Consider the following 14,926-nt stretch of genomic DNA (forward strand, 5'->3'; position numbering starts at 1 on the left):
GCGGGGTGTCTGACACCTGACTCTAAGGGCGCTCACCCACTCCTGGGGATCCTAAGTCTTGGTATTTGTGTGGTCTCCCAGGTCCCATCCCCGAGTCGGCTTGTCATTACGGCTGAGGGCTCTTGGATTCGCAGGACGCCACACTCTGGGCGTCTATGAGGGAGGAATCACCTTCTGTTCTCTTCAAGCTGCCCCCACCCACACCCACACCCACACCCCACACCCACACCCCACACCCACACCCCCCCGTGCATTTATAGAATGGGGAGCAAACCCACCAAAGAGAATCAAGAGCTTTTACAACTGTATTTCCTGTGCTCTGGGTGCTATTTTTAACCGACAAAGGGCAGAGGTGGCCTCTGCCTTCCGCCTCCAGCTCTCTTCTTCAGCAGGGGCTGTGCCGACCGTGCCAGGAACCGTCTCCAGCCAGTACCAGCCGGCAGCAGCATCTCCAAGATGAGAATTCAGGGCTTGGCATCCCTTCTGCGGCTTCCATTATTCCATGTTTTGGTAGCCGTGGCCGCCTCTCCTGTCTGTCTTTCCTGGGGCGCTGTTAGCACTTACCTCCCGCTAAGCATTCCTGGGTGCTGTCACCAGGGGCCCGAGCTCTGCCTGCGACTTCCAACCTCAGGCTCCAGGTCAGCCCTCTTTCCAGGTCCAGGCTGCCGAGCCTGTCGGACACCTCCACTTGGTTATCCCACGGGAAGGGACCCTCAAGTTCAGCCTATTCAACAGAGAATCCATGACCACTGACCCCTAAGCATCCTGTGCCGAGGGCAGAAGTTAGTGCCCTCTCACGCCATTTCCGTGTTCCCCAGCACCTGTGCCTGCCTGATCCGCTCAGGCTCCATCACTCCAAGGTCAGCCACGACCAGCACTTCCCAGACAGAACTTTAAGAACCTTAACCAGTGTCCTGCTTCCAGCTCCTCGCACTCCAGCACCGCTGATCGGTAGCCGGTGACTTTCTAAAGGGAGCGTGGACACTCTCCCACTGTGTAGCCCTCATCTTCCCTACTAGCCCCATCTGTCCTCACCCTGACGCTGCTCTCTGCCTGGCCTTGAGGCTAACTGGGGTGTCTTTTAAAACTGAGGCTGAAGTGTCCATGCTCATAGAGAACAAGCTTTGCCCTTCACGCGGATGGCCCTCTGCAGGCACCCTAGGTGGCCTGAGCTGTGCCTCAAACCACGGCTTGACCCACGATTGGGCAACCAAAGAGCCCTGAGGCCATGCAAGCATCCCACGCCCAGCCCTAGCATTCTGGCCTGGGAAGGACCCCAAGATGGCTTCGTTGTTTCCCTTTGTCTTGCGGTGTAGCATCAACAGTCCCCCCGTCCACCTCTTCGGTGGCCAAACAGTCTTTTTCATTCTTTGCAATATGGCCAGGCTGCTGAGAATGTTCCGGATTTTTAGATTCTGCTTCTGTTTTTTGTTTGTTTGTTTTTTCACATTTTCTACAGGCAGTCAAGACAGAATGCCAAACTCAGAGAACCTTCCTCACCATCTGCCAAGCTGACTTGTCATCGTTCCGAACCTCAGGACTAAACCTCCTGCCGCCTTGAAAGGAGGCTCCCCTTTCCTCGGGTTCAGTCTCGGGGTTCCCTGCTCCCAGCCCACCGGGACGGTCCTGACGGTCTGGCTTCCACCCGTGTGCTGTTCCTGCCTCTCGTGATCTCCGAGAAGACCGGAGGGTTCTCTGTGACTCCTCGCTTCTGCGTCTTACAAGAACTCCCTTCAGGGTCTGACAGTGATTCAGTTTTTGTCCAACTTTCATTTCAAAATGCTTCCACATCCCTTGGCATTTCCTAGGAGCAGAGCACACCATTTCTTGGCACTTTTTGTCCAAGTCAGCGGCAGCCGTGAGAAGGGAACTGAGACGCCGCGTGACTCCAGTTCCCACCGCTATAACAAAATACCTGGGCGTAGTCGCTTGTCAACATAAAGGGTTATTTTGGTTCTCCGGAGCGGAGGTCCCGGTTCACGGCCGGTTTGACCCTGTTGCTTTAGATCTGTGGGAAAGTGAGCTCAAGTTATAGCAGGAGGGGCAAGAGACAGAGTCATGCCCTTCATGGCCAAGAGGCAAAGAAAAAACTCAGGAGCCAGGGTCTTGCTAACCCATTTGAGGACACCAACCCCAAAGAGCCTAAAGGCTACCCCATGTAGCCCCCAACTTAGAGACCACATCCCTCCCAAAAGCACTGCTCTAGGGACAAAGCCTGTAATACACAGACCTTCGGGGACATTCCAGATCCAAATTATTTAGATAATTTAGAAAAACAGAAATCGCTCAACGTTGTGGAGAGGGAGCGATCCAAGAGCAAGGTGCGTCAGACTCAGCATGCGTGAGAGCTGTGTCACCGTGCCTGCCTGCCCCCATGCTGGGCGTGGAGGGCAGCTTTCTGGGGCTTCTAGTGTGAGGGCATCAATCCCACTTATGAGACCATAGCCCCTGTATCTTAACAGGGTCATGTGTGGGTATGTGTGGGTGTGTGTGGGATATTTCAATATATGAGATCTTGGGGATACAAACTGTAAAAGGGACACAGTGAAGCCTCTGAACTAGACCATTCTGCAGGCAGAACTCAAACTGCAGGGGTTCGAGAGCAAAGCCTGTTTGTCTTAAGGGGACAGGCAGCCTGGGAGGGGAGCTGCAGATGCAGAACGGCCTGGGCCTTAGCCAGGCGTCTTTGATCTGCACCAGGCCGGGGTAGTCAACCTTGGGATGGATAAGGGAAGTCGTGGCTTCCCCAGCAAAGCTTAGGTTCGTTTTCCCGTAACAACCCTGTGTTTACCCAGAGAGCTTATGTTGTCACCCGCACCGCCATTTGGGGCCCCTGCTTCGGACTAACACAAGCCCTGAGACAATGTCACATGCTATAGGAGAAATGGGGCGGATTTGGCACGTTCTGCCTTTCCGGCTGGGGGTGATCTTTGCCATCAAAGAGACCGGAGCTAGAGCCGCAGAGAGGCCCTCAGCCATCTCACTGGTCACCACTTCCACAAATGCCCGGTCACCAGTTGCTGTGCTTTGGCCACAGTCGTGGGGGAATTAGACTGTAGAAATGGCTCCTGCGTGCCATTTACCGTCTCACAGGCTTATTGTTAATCCTGAGGTTCGCAAACATTTCCACAATTTTGAGCCCAATTTGAAGCAGGATGGGCTTTGGTCAGGACCACTCCCTCGAATTCCCAGCTGCATGGTGATGAGGCGTGTGTTGTTCGGCCGCTGTGTTTCCAAGAGCTACAAGTGTCCCAGGAAGTCCCTGGTCCTTGGTTGGGTGGGCCTCACAGGCACCCCTGATCTCTGGAAACTACCCGCTGCTCCCCAACATCAAATCAGTTCTAGGGTTCTTGCTCTCTCTTCCTTCTGCGGGAGCCCCGTTTCCCTGAGAGCCCGGGGCGTCCCTTCCCCAGAGGGTCACCCTGTGGCTCAGCATTTCCCTTGCACCTGGGAGTGTGAGCACCGTGCTGCAGCTTCTCCGTCGTTCCCCAGGCTCCAGCCTCGGAGCAGGGTGCCTTCCGCTCCTCAGCCTGGCCTTAAGAGCACCGCTTTCACTCTCAAAGGCGTCCGGCTTCGGGTAGTGAGTTGTGTGCTCATCCCACACAGTTTGTGATTGTGTCAGTGTTTGTGCGAAACAAGCGTTCAAAAATTGTGTGTGCTTCCATCATAACCCGCCCTGTCTCGTCAGTACACGTGTGTGTGTGTGTGTGTGTGTGTGTGTGTGCGCGCGTGCGTGCGTGGGTGCTTCTATCATAACCCACCCTGTCTCCTCCTCAGCACATGTGTGTGCTCTGCCTTGGTTCAGTGGCCAAATGAAATTTCACCGAATTCACACCTGGTTGCTGAAATAGCCAGGTGCATGCTGACTGCAGCCACATTTCACTTTCCTAGGGCAGAATGAAGAAAACCCTCTGTGCAAAGCCACCGTGAAGCCACCGTGAAAAAACAGTTTATACTGCTGCCGCTTGGTCTGCTTGCCGCAAAACTCAGTCGTTGGTATAGATTTAGCTCATTGATAAAACTCTTAAAATTATGTTTTTGCTTGTTTGCTTTATGTGTGAGTGCTCTAATGTGCCCTTGAACGCCTCAACAGGAGCTCAGATCCCTTTACGTGTCATGAGCCACCGTGTGGGTGCTGGGATTTGAACTCAGGTCCTCTGGAAGAGCAGCCAGTGCTCTTAACTGCTAAGCCACGTCTCCAGCCCCACATTGATAAAATTTAATATCACTAAAAGTTTAGGTCGTATACACTAACAATTTAGGTCTTTTTTAACCTTTATTTATCTGACGTGTGTGGGTGTGTGCACCACACACTTGCAGGGCCACAGAGGCCACATCATCCTGTGGGGTAGGGGTTCCGGATGGTTGTGGCCGCTGGGTCCATACCCAGGTCCTCTTCCCCGCTGAGCCATCCCCCAGCCTCCATCACACTCTAAAGAAATGACTGCGGCCCTGTCTGTCTGCAAGTGTGGCGACTGGATTTCCAGGACTTGTTTCCAGATTGCGTTCCTCAGGCTTTGTTGCCAACCCATTACCCATCTTGCGTGAAGGAAAATATCGACACTTATTTCCCTCACTGGAAATGAAAACCGAACCTAGCAATGGTGGCACACATCTTTAATCCCAGCACTCGGGAGGCAGAGGCAGGCGATCTCTGAGTTCAAGGCCAGCCTGGTCTACAGAGGGAGTCCAGGACAGCCAGGGCTACACAGGGAAACCCTGTCTCAAAAAACAAGATCAAAAATAGAACAGTGCTCGCTTCGGCAGCACATATACTGCAATTGGAGCGACACCGAGAAGATAAGCATGGCCCCTGCAAGGATGACACGCAAATTCGTGAAGCGCTCCATATTTTTCTATCAAAGCAGACACTGAGACTTATGGCCAACTGTCGGGCACAGTGCAGGGAATCTTATGTAAGAAGTGGGAAATAGTAAGATCTGGAGAGGACAGGAACCCCACAAGGAGAGCAACAGAACCAGGAAATTTGAACACAGAGGTCTTCCCAGAGACTCATACTCCAACCAAGTACCATGCATGGGATAACCTAGAACCCCTGCACAGATGTAGCCCATGGCAGTTTAGTGTCCAAGTGGGTTACATAGTAATGGGAAGAGGGACTGCCTCTGACATAAGCTGATTGGTCTGCTCTTTGATCACCTCCCCCTGAGGGGGGAGCAGCCTTACCAGGCCACAGAAGAGGACAATGCAGCCATTCCTGATGAGAACTGATAGACTAAGATCAGAAGGAAGGAGAGGAGGACCTCCCCTATCAGTGGACTTGGGGAGTGGCAGGCATGAAGAAGGGGGAGGGAGAGTGGGACCAGGAGGGGAGGAGGGAGGGGCCTATGGGGGGATACAAAGTGAATAAACTGTAATTAATAAAAAATAAAAAACAAAACAAAAAAACCCAAAACAAACAAAAAATATAAATGTAGTCTGGCAAGATGGCTGAGACAGCGAAGGGTGTTTGTGCCAAGCCTGACAACTGGGGTTTGATCCCTGAGCCCCTCGGTGGAGGAGGAAAACTGACTCCCCGGAAACTGTCCTCTGCTGTCTATACACACACGTACACACCTCGAGTAAACCGTAATAACAATCTGTTTTCCAAAATGAAAGAGAGGTGTCACTGTGTGGTAATTGTTCCAACCCTCTCCCTCAGCTACGCAGAGAACACGCAGAGCGCCACCTGTCGGCAGTCGCCTGTCACAACAGCGTCACGGTCTCGGGAAGCCCCGCTGTGCATTCACCCCGAAATAACCTGCCGTCGTCGTTATGGGAACTGTTTCGGTCCTGTGACCCAGATCATGCTTTAGGAACCTGTGCTTGAGGACGCCTCAAGATGTCCCTCGTGTCGCTTGCCATGAGAAAGGGGACCCCACAGATCTGTCAGCAGCAAGGGACGGGCTGGCACGCTACGCTCTGAGCTTTCCTGAAAGGGGAAGAAAGGCAGCAGGGAGGACTTGAAACCTGCCATCTTAATCTAACTCTTTGGCCTTCCACACACACAGACCGTTGGTCCACGAGGCAGAGAAGAACAGGTCTGCGTGGCTACAGAGCTGTGCACCGTGTGTCCTGTTTGGTCGCCTACACATGTTGGTGTTGGAGGTCGGCGTCAGTCGGCGTCAGGCGCCTTCCGCTACCCTGTCCCACCTTAGTGTTTGAGACCGCGCCTCTCACTGGCCTGGGGCTTGCTGGCCAGTGAGCCCTGGCCGTCACCGTCTCTGCCCTCCAAGGCTGGGGTTACGGAGGGGCAACACTGTCCCCGGAGTTTTGAGTGGCTCTGAGGACCCAAACTCAGCTCCTCATTTCCACATTTTATCCACTGAACCCTGCAATCAGCCCCGTCTCCCCTTCTCGCCTCTTCGGGAGACAGACTCTCCGGTAATCCAGGCCAGTCTCACCTCTTCGGGAGACAGCCTCTCCGGTAATCCAGGCCAGTCTCAAACCCACTCAGCCCCAGGCTGCTCTCGGACTTTTCCTGCCTCAGCTCCCAGGTGCTGCGCATACATACGGACATAGGCTGCCACACCTGGCTGGGGCCTTTTTAAAATTTTATTTTCTCAAATAAAGGTGTAGGTACGATGTCTTGACCTGACACTACAGTTTGAAGCCTCAGGTTGCAAACACTGCCACCTGTAGGTGACTCAGAATCTCCAAGCTGTGGACAGGGACCCTGTCTCAAACAAGCAAAGTCTTTTGTAGAAAAGTGTGTAAATGAAGCACAAATTAAATTCATGTTTAGACTTCATTTACATCACAAGACACCTCTTTAAGCTTGCTGGCTAGTTTGAGTCATCAGAGAGGACAAAACCTCAGCTGAGAGCTGGTAGAACGGACCCCACAATTATTCTGACTTCATGGCCCACCATCCACGAGTCAAGAATCGCTTCCCTGGGGAGATGAGAAGCTGCCCATTCCCCATAAAATCCCAAGGACAAACCAGAGCATGAGTCCACCAGAGTTCACCTTGGGGAACCACTGAGTTGGGTTTGTTGTTTTGTTTTTATGTAGAGGAATGTTGATTCAGAACATGGCTGCTCTGGCAGGAGAGCACATCCAAAGACCTTCTAGGTCCCTGTGATCTGGCTGGATACAAACACACCTTTAATCCAGGAGACAGAGGCCAGCAGATCCGAGTTCAAGGCCAGCCTGGTACAGAGCAGGTTTCAGGTAAAGAAAAGCTTAGATTCAGGTGTGGTAGTGCACTCCCTTAATCTCAAATAATGAAGTTTGGAAAGTTAGTTTGTAGAAAGAAGCATCCATGTTTGAAAGTGATGTCTAAATGAGTGGCAGAAACAGTGATGAATCAGGGAAAGGCTGACAGAATAGGATACGCCCAGCTCTCAGGAGGAGAGGAAAGGGAAGCTTCTTACGGGGCAATGAGAGAGAGAGAGAGAAAGAAAGAGAGAGAAAGAGCGAAAGAGAGAGAGAAAGCTGTTTTACTGGGACAGGAATAGAGAGACAGGTTGCAGAGAGAGAGCTCAGGTGCAGACTGAATGAACCAGAGAATGAGAAGGACCCAGCAGATTGCTGGTGATAATTTGAGGCCAAGCAGAGCAATTCCGGGTCTGAGAGAGAAGCCAGGTTGACTAGGGCAGCTGGGAGAGGAGAGTGAGCCAGAACAGCTGAGTTGAACCAGCCAGCCCAGAGTTCAGTAGGAACAAGAAAGGGTGAGCTCATTCAGCAGGAAGTCGCAGAGGCAGAAAACGGTCTCGGCCTAGGTTAGCGTGCACCCGGGACTAGGCCTAGGTTAGCGTGCACCCGGGACTAGGCCTAGGTTAGCGTGCACCCGGGACTAGGCCTAGGTTAGCGTGCACCCAGGACTAGGCCTAGGTTAGCAGACAGGAACAGCCTCGAGACAACACTGAATCGGCCAAATGAAGTCCGTGTGACGTTTGCGGATTTAGTTGTGTTTATGAATATTTACCAGCATTCCTTTATGTACACGTCTTTGCCCTGTGCCCTGGACGTCAGAAGGGGCGCCGGGTGCCCTAGAACTGTCGTTACAGACGACTGTGTGCTCCCGTGTGGGCGCTGGACCTGGACCTGGTCCTCTGCCAGAGCAGCCAGCGCTTAGCCTGCTGGGCCATTTCCCTGGCCTCGGAACCGACGAGCTTACTGAGCACGCGTACGGAGCGTGAGGGAGGTTAGCGGCAGCAGAGCGAAGTCCTCAGCCAGCACGGGCAACAGCTCCTCCACAGCCACAACTGAAGCCCCTCTTCCTTGACGCTCCCCACACCCGCAGCTTATAGACTCTACCCATGATGCCAAGGCCGCGTGCAATCAGAGCAGAACCCAGTAAACCTGGCTAGGAGCGGCTGGACCCTCGGCTGGGCTCCGGGGGCCTTCTCTACCCAGCAACAAGCCCGGGGTGCTTGCAAACTGGCACAGCTGGTCTAAGAAAGAAGGTGGCTGTTTTGCTCAGAGAATAGCTTTCTGCAACAACTCTCCCAGCACACATAGACACACTATACATTCACAAACATACAGACACAGTCACAGATGATGTCATGGAAGGGAATGCTATCTCAGATCTAACTGTGAGAATTAAAATGATTCTCAGCACATGTACCAGCTACCTTGAGACAAAAATAATTCAATACTTTGTGCAATGGGAACTTTAGGAGACAGACTAGAGCCAAAGCACTGTGTGGTGATATTTGTGGGGCGAGTTACAGTGGCACCTGACATTTAACAAGCATGATGTGTATATAATATAGTTTGTGTTGGTCCCAGGTGTGGGACGTGGGGCTGATTCAGATGGTCACAGCAGCAGACTGTGTGCCTCACGCGAGCTCTGAGAGAGGCTCTTTCCCAGCTGCAGAGAGTTTAAATCTGAGGACTCTGGAGAAAGACTAAATGCCAGAGCCCAGAGAGTGGAGCTGAGAGAACGAACAAGGCTGCTGCTTCCCCCTGCGGCTCCTGGTTGCTGCTGTGAGAAGTTGGAGATCTGCTGAACCGAGGATTGCACTGGCTCCAAGGAACCCGAGGACCCTGGCCAGCAGGAAGCAGCAGAGAGAACTGTGGCCCATATCCCACCAACCCTTTCTCCTCCTACCTGGTGCTGGGGTGTGGGAAGGGACTGGGGTGGAGTAGGGAGAAAGAGATCTATAAAAAAAAAAGCAGCACACAAGCGGAAGGAACTCCCACAGCGATCCGTGAAGTATGTGCCAGATTTCTCGACATTCGGATTTCACACCGGGGGTCCCTGGTGTAAGGAACTGTCACTATTGTCACTTTACAGGGGACACAGCAGGCTTGACGAGATAGTTATTTTTCCAAAGAGACACACTCCATAAGCGGTGGGCAAGGACACTGGCTTTCTGAGTGCATGACTTTTAACATTTTTACTCTTACTTAATGTGGGTGGTGAGCAAGTGTGCAGAGGAAGTCAGAGGATAGTTGAAGGAGTTGGTTCTCTCCAAGTGGGTTCTGGGAATTAAACTCAGGTCATTAGCCTTGGCAGCAAGCAGCTTTACCTACTGAGCCGTGGGCACGCCCACGCCCACGCCCCCCCCCCCCCCCCCCACTGAACTCAGACTTTTTAAATATTATGCTCTCCTTGTCTCCATATCATAAGCCTCCGACAGGGCACAACCAACAGAAAGTAATCAGTACAGAAGGAAAAACACTTAAACCAAGAGAAGCAAAACAGGAAATGACCTAGGTGGTGGACTGCCCACTGAACCCTCCAGTCACGGTGGGGCTCTGGGCAGGTCTAGGGTCCTGGAGGACACCATGCCAGCCGGGCACAGCTTCAAAGCCAGCACCAATGATGTTACTCTCCCAGAAAACCCTCTGCCTACCCATCTGACAGAAGATTAATACCTAGAACACACACACAAAAACCTCCTAAAACTAAATAATAAATCAAAAAGCCTCTCAGTAAGTAGATGGGCCAATGAAATGAACAGCCAGTTCTTGAAAGATGAAGCCCAAATGGCCAACAGACATGGACAAGGTTCAACCTCATCAGCCATCAGAGAAATGCCAAGCTACAATGAGATTCCGTCTCACCACAGTGGAAATGACGGTAAGAAAATAGCAGCAGCCGGGCGAGGTGGCAAATGCCTGTGAGCCCAGCACCTGGGTGGCAGAGGCTCTGTGTGAGCGCTAGGCCAGCCTGGCTACACAGAGAAACCCTGTCTCAAAAACCCAAAAATTAATAAATAGAAGTGAATAAAAGAAAGCAGCAGCAGACCGGGTAGAGAGATGGCCTGGTGGCCTAGGGTTCCTGCTGCTCTTTTTCCTTTAATGTTTACTTGCCGTTTATTTGTATGTATCTGAGTGCTGTCTGCACGTTCATTTCATGTCAGAAGACAGCACCAGACCACCATTGAGTGTGCGCCGCCGTGCTGGGGCGTGAACTCGGGTCCTCTGGAGGAGCAGCCGGCCCTCCTAACCTCCCAGCCACCTCTCCAGCCAGCTCCTGCCGCTCTGCAGAGGACTCCGGGCCTCCTCCCAGGGTGCAGGTCAGGTGGCTCGGGGACACTTCCGGTCTCTGAGGGCGGCTGCACTCGAGCGCACACATCCACAGAGCTGAAAAGAAAACCCCAGATGCAGACACGGAAAGGCCACTGTTGAGCCAACACCTGAAGTCAGCGTGGACCCCGAGCGCACACTGAGGACACAGGACCGCGGGGCCCAGCTGCAGCGTCCTGGACGCTTACCCACAGCGCCCTCGGCGCAGCGCACGGCAGGGCCGCTCACTCCTGTGTCTGGGCGAACACAACCGACTCAGCTGTGAAATCAACTAAGGCCGCTCTGAGCGGAGAAACGGATAGAAGCGGATCGCGCGGTGCGTGTGTTTATCCTTTAAACAGATGTAAGCGGTCTCAGGAGGGCAAACCTCACATCTTTCCATGAAGTGGATTTCACATAGATGTTACACGACGGGAAAGAAGAAAACCTGCATAAGGAGGAGCAGGGAAAGGGAAGGCGCCGCGCTGCTCTGCCCGCGTCCCTTGGACTCTAGAGGGCGCCCGCCACCGGCCAGCTGGGGTGCGCACTCCGCGCCCGCGCCCATCACACGGCGCCCCGCGCCCGCACCCGGCACCCCGCAACCCGTGCCCCGCGCCCGCACACGGCACCCCGCACCCGGCACCCCGCGCCCATCACACGGCGCCCCGCGCCCGCACCCGGCACCCCGCACCCAGCAACCCGCGCCCATCACACGGCGCCCCGCGCCCCGCGCCCGCACCCGGCACCCAGCAACCCGCTAGGGGTCGGAGAGGAACGCGCTGAGCGGGTCGCCGGGGTGGCGGGGTCTGAGCGGTGCCGCCAAGGATGTGCAAAGCCAGTTCCTGGTGGAGGCTGGGCGGCCTGCCAGGCGCTGCGCGGCGCAGGTTCGGGCCTCAGCCTCACCCCCTCGGGCTGACCTGGGCGGGACCTTCGCCGGGACGGGAGGGGCTCGCCGCGCCCCGCGGCCTCACTCCGCCTTCCTCTCCCGGCCAGCAGCACGGGCGAACCCCGCGCTCTGCTCTCCGCCGCGCGGGCTGGGACCGGGAGCCTCTGCGGGCAGCTGCGGGAGTCACAGCCCTGCGCACGGGCACGGGGGACCCAGCCAGGGCGGCCGCCGTGGTCTCTCGTCTTTCAGCCTGGCCGCGGAGTTTGCAGGTTCTGGGCTACGCGGATCAGCTGTGGATGGTGCCCGGGCCGTCTCCCGACGCTGGCTCCTGACTCTTGTTGTTAAATAACTTATCTTTTAATGGACATTCTATGTGTGAGGGTCTTGGAGACAGAGACAGGGAGCCGCCATGTGGTGCTGGAACTGAACCCGCTGCCTCTGGGAGGGCAGCCACTTCTAACCTGAGCGTCTCCCCGCCCCCCTCCAGCTGATGTCTCAGGACCGTAAGGCAACCGTCTACAGCTCTGCTCTCGCGGGCGTTTAAGTGGCTCGGCTCCCGGGGGGGAGGGGGGGCACCTAAACCAGGAACCTCTGGCTGGAGAGCCCACCAGCTGAGGGCGCTGCATCGCCCAGAGGATCGCCATCAGGGCGCAAGCACCAGCCCCCCAGGTAACAACCGCTGGTAATTCCAGTTCCGAGCCCCCCCACGTGCAAGCACTGGAAAGAGAACACCTGTTAAAGAGAGGACTCGGGACGCAACGCAGATGAGTGAACAGCAAAGTCACTGCGAGCAGCGGGGCAGAAAGGTGAAGCAAGGTGGGAGTGGCCAGGCAGAGTCACAGAGACCGTCACGCAGGAAAGGGTGTCGGGGCTGCAGACGATCTGTTGCTCAGATGCTGGGGAATGGAGAGAACAGGCACACCGTCAGGGGCTCCGGGCCTTAACCGGGGCCGGCCGGCCTGACGTCTCCTGTTTTTTGAAAGGGGTCTGGAGTCAGTGCCTGACCTGTCTTTGGCAGGATTGTCCTTGCATAGAATCCTGACTGCTGGCCACAGCCACAGGGGATGCCTGACACCCAGGGAAGCTGAAGGGGGAGAGAGCCACGGGAGGAGGCGTCCTGAAGCGCCCACGTGGCGGAAGGATGGACGGGAGCTTCGAGGACACACAGGCGAAGACTACACCTTCCTCCACGTGACAGAAGGATGGACGGGGAGGTCGGAGGACACGCAGGGGAACTGCTCCGCCTACAGCCTCCCGGCAACACTCCAGCCTTCGTTCTCTCCCAGGCTTGTGAAGCACAAAGCTTGCACTACTGCTCAAGTGACGGTCAGGGGCCTTTTCTTTGGCTGAGCATCGATGGTCTGAGGAGCCTGGAGCACTGAGAATGGAGCCCACTGGTGCGTGTCTACCACGCACGCCAAAGCCCTGAGCTGCATCTCCAGCTCCCACGCGCTGGGGTGTAGTGGTGCGTGACTGGGCGTGGGGGCAGGAGGCTCACGTGTTCAAGGTCGTTCTCGGCCACAACCGGAGTTCACGGTCAGCCTGGGCTATTTGAGATGCGTGTTTTAAAAAATAAAGGAAAGAAAGTGCCTATGTGTGAGCTGGAGGGAAGGACTGGTTATCTGGGAAAACCAACAAGAACCCAAACTGAGTCCTGAAGCAGGCCAGGCGTGCTGGATGGAACACCTTTCATCCCAGCGAGGGCAGACACCTGGAGCTTGGAGAGTGGGGTCAGCCTGGCCCACAGAGCCTGTCTCAAACAGAACAAGGGGCTCCTGCGAGTACAGTCTGAAGGGGGGCTCAGTGCGGGCCTCACAGGGCATGCTCCTCTTCAGGGAGGTCTCATCGGCCTCGAGTGTGCGAGTCCTTAGGGGAGCTGAGGCGTGCTGACGTGTAGCTTGTGTTTTGGAGCAGGGTGTCTCTGGGCACCCTGGCTGTCCTGGGCTCTGCAGTCCAGGCTGGCAAGGAACCCGACTGGAAGTAAAATAAGGGAGCCTAAAACCAGACGTTAAGGTGGGGTGGTGACCATTTCATGTGTGAAAGGTGGGGTGGACACAGCTCACCCGGAGCCTGAGCGAGCGACAGGCAGGGCGAGCGCACTCACTGCGCCTGCACCCGGGAGGCGGCGGCCTCTCTGGGCTCTGACACAGCGGGCGCAGCTACGGGCAACGCTGCGGCCTGCTGTGAGCCGCTGCGGCCTGCGGTGAGCCGCTGTCTTTACTGCCTTTCTCAAGCGCACAAACCTGAGAGCTGCCGCCACGGTCCCGAGCAAGCTTGCTCTGCAGAGCTGGTCCACCTTCGCAAAGACAGGGTTAAATCCTTCATATTCAAATCTGGGTAGCTCACTAAGAGACGGTGTGCAGGGGTCTGAGATTAAGCAGAAGATTGCCCTCCCACAGCACAGCGGCTCACGGAGCAGCCCTGGGCTCAGCTCTGGACCCCACAGGGTCAGGAGCCACCTAGCACGCCTGCGCACCCACTCCTCTCTTAAAGAACGTGAGCAGGCGTCTCCACTCTGTAACTCACTGAAGTCACTCAACACCGAACGCCACAACTTCCGAAATGTAAGCTGTACTGAAAGCTATTTTCAGAAGGTGTGCCCACATCGCAGAGCCCCCGTGGGAGCGAATGTAAGCTGGCAGGACAGCCTGGAACACAGTTAATAATAAATACTGATGATCAAAGGCCTGGCGTGCGGGCAGGGTTAGTAATCCCGGGCACTGGAGCCGAGGCAGGAGGATCCCCAAGCCGCTCTGCCTGGGCTACAGCGAGTGAGGCCAGCCTGGACAGCTCTCTGAAGGCGGGCCGGGCAGCTTGAGTGGGGAGTCCTTGGCTGGTGTACCCCGTGCCTACAGTGGTTAAACACTGAAAAAAGGGTACTGGTTAGTCTATGTTCTTAAAGGCTGGCTGAAACTTGAATCACTTCATTCAGCAGCCCTAACTCTGCAGATGAGGAAGCTGGAGGCCGGGAGCTGAAGGGCCTTCCTGGAGGGTGGCTCTCTGCGGGAGCCCGGGCTCTGTGCCCACTGCCCACTTCAAACGTGGGAACATGGGGAGGACACGGAAGACATACAGAGGTGGGGTCCTGTGACCAGCAGACAAGCCAAGACAACTGTCCCCTCTCCACCTACAACCCCATGCCCGGCTGGGTGGGGCCGGCCAGGCCTGGTTGGTCGGGCGATCCAGATCATCACATCACCTCGGCCAGTGTCTGCAGAGGCCCCACAGGCGGGCTCACCACGTCCTGCCGGCAGCGGGGCAGGAGCGGGGACCCAGCGCCCGGCCCTGCAGCGCACAGCCCCTCAACGGTCTGTCCCTCTTCCCCGAGGTTCAGGCTTTCGCTCGCTGTCCTGTGAACTGCTTCCTTCTCACGGACCCCCCTTCAGACACACACGGACGTGAAAAGACACAAGCCTCCCAAGCCTGGGCGGCAGGCAGGAACCCAGGCCACGACTGCCCGGCATCGTGGGGACCGTGTGGATCCTGTCCCCGCTTTTCACAGAAAAACAACTTAGGCCACACGTGTGCACACCCCTGTGGAGAGGAGGAGGAAGGAAAGGACAGAGAAGCGAGGCC

The 14,926-nt window shown here is 55.6% G+C and overlaps 1 long non-coding RNA gene and 1 other non-coding gene across 2 annotated transcripts; one reads left to right on the top strand and one right to left on the bottom strand.

Moving 5' to 3' along the window:
* Positions 1–287: 287 nt before the first annotated feature.
* LOC132646260 (uncharacterized) lies at positions 288–11,077 on the bottom strand. The gene is made up of 2 exons (XR_009584371.1): positions 10,674–11,077; positions 288–10,542 (listed from the first exon to the last, which is right to left on the bottom strand). It is a non-coding gene; the product is annotated as an uncharacterized LOC132646260 (long non-coding RNA).
* On the top strand, positions 4,752–4,856 carry LOC132646655 (U6 spliceosomal RNA). Its single transcript, XR_009584904.1, has one exon. It is a non-coding gene; the product is annotated as a U6 spliceosomal RNA (small nuclear RNA).
* Positions 11,078–14,926: the final 3,849 nt, after the last annotated feature.

Source organism: Meriones unguiculatus, chromosome 11 (assembly GCF_030254825.1).
Source record: "Meriones unguiculatus strain TT.TT164.6M chromosome 11, Bangor_MerUng_6.1, whole genome shotgun sequence".
NCBI lineage: Eukaryota > Metazoa > Chordata > Mammalia > Rodentia > Muridae > Meriones > Meriones unguiculatus.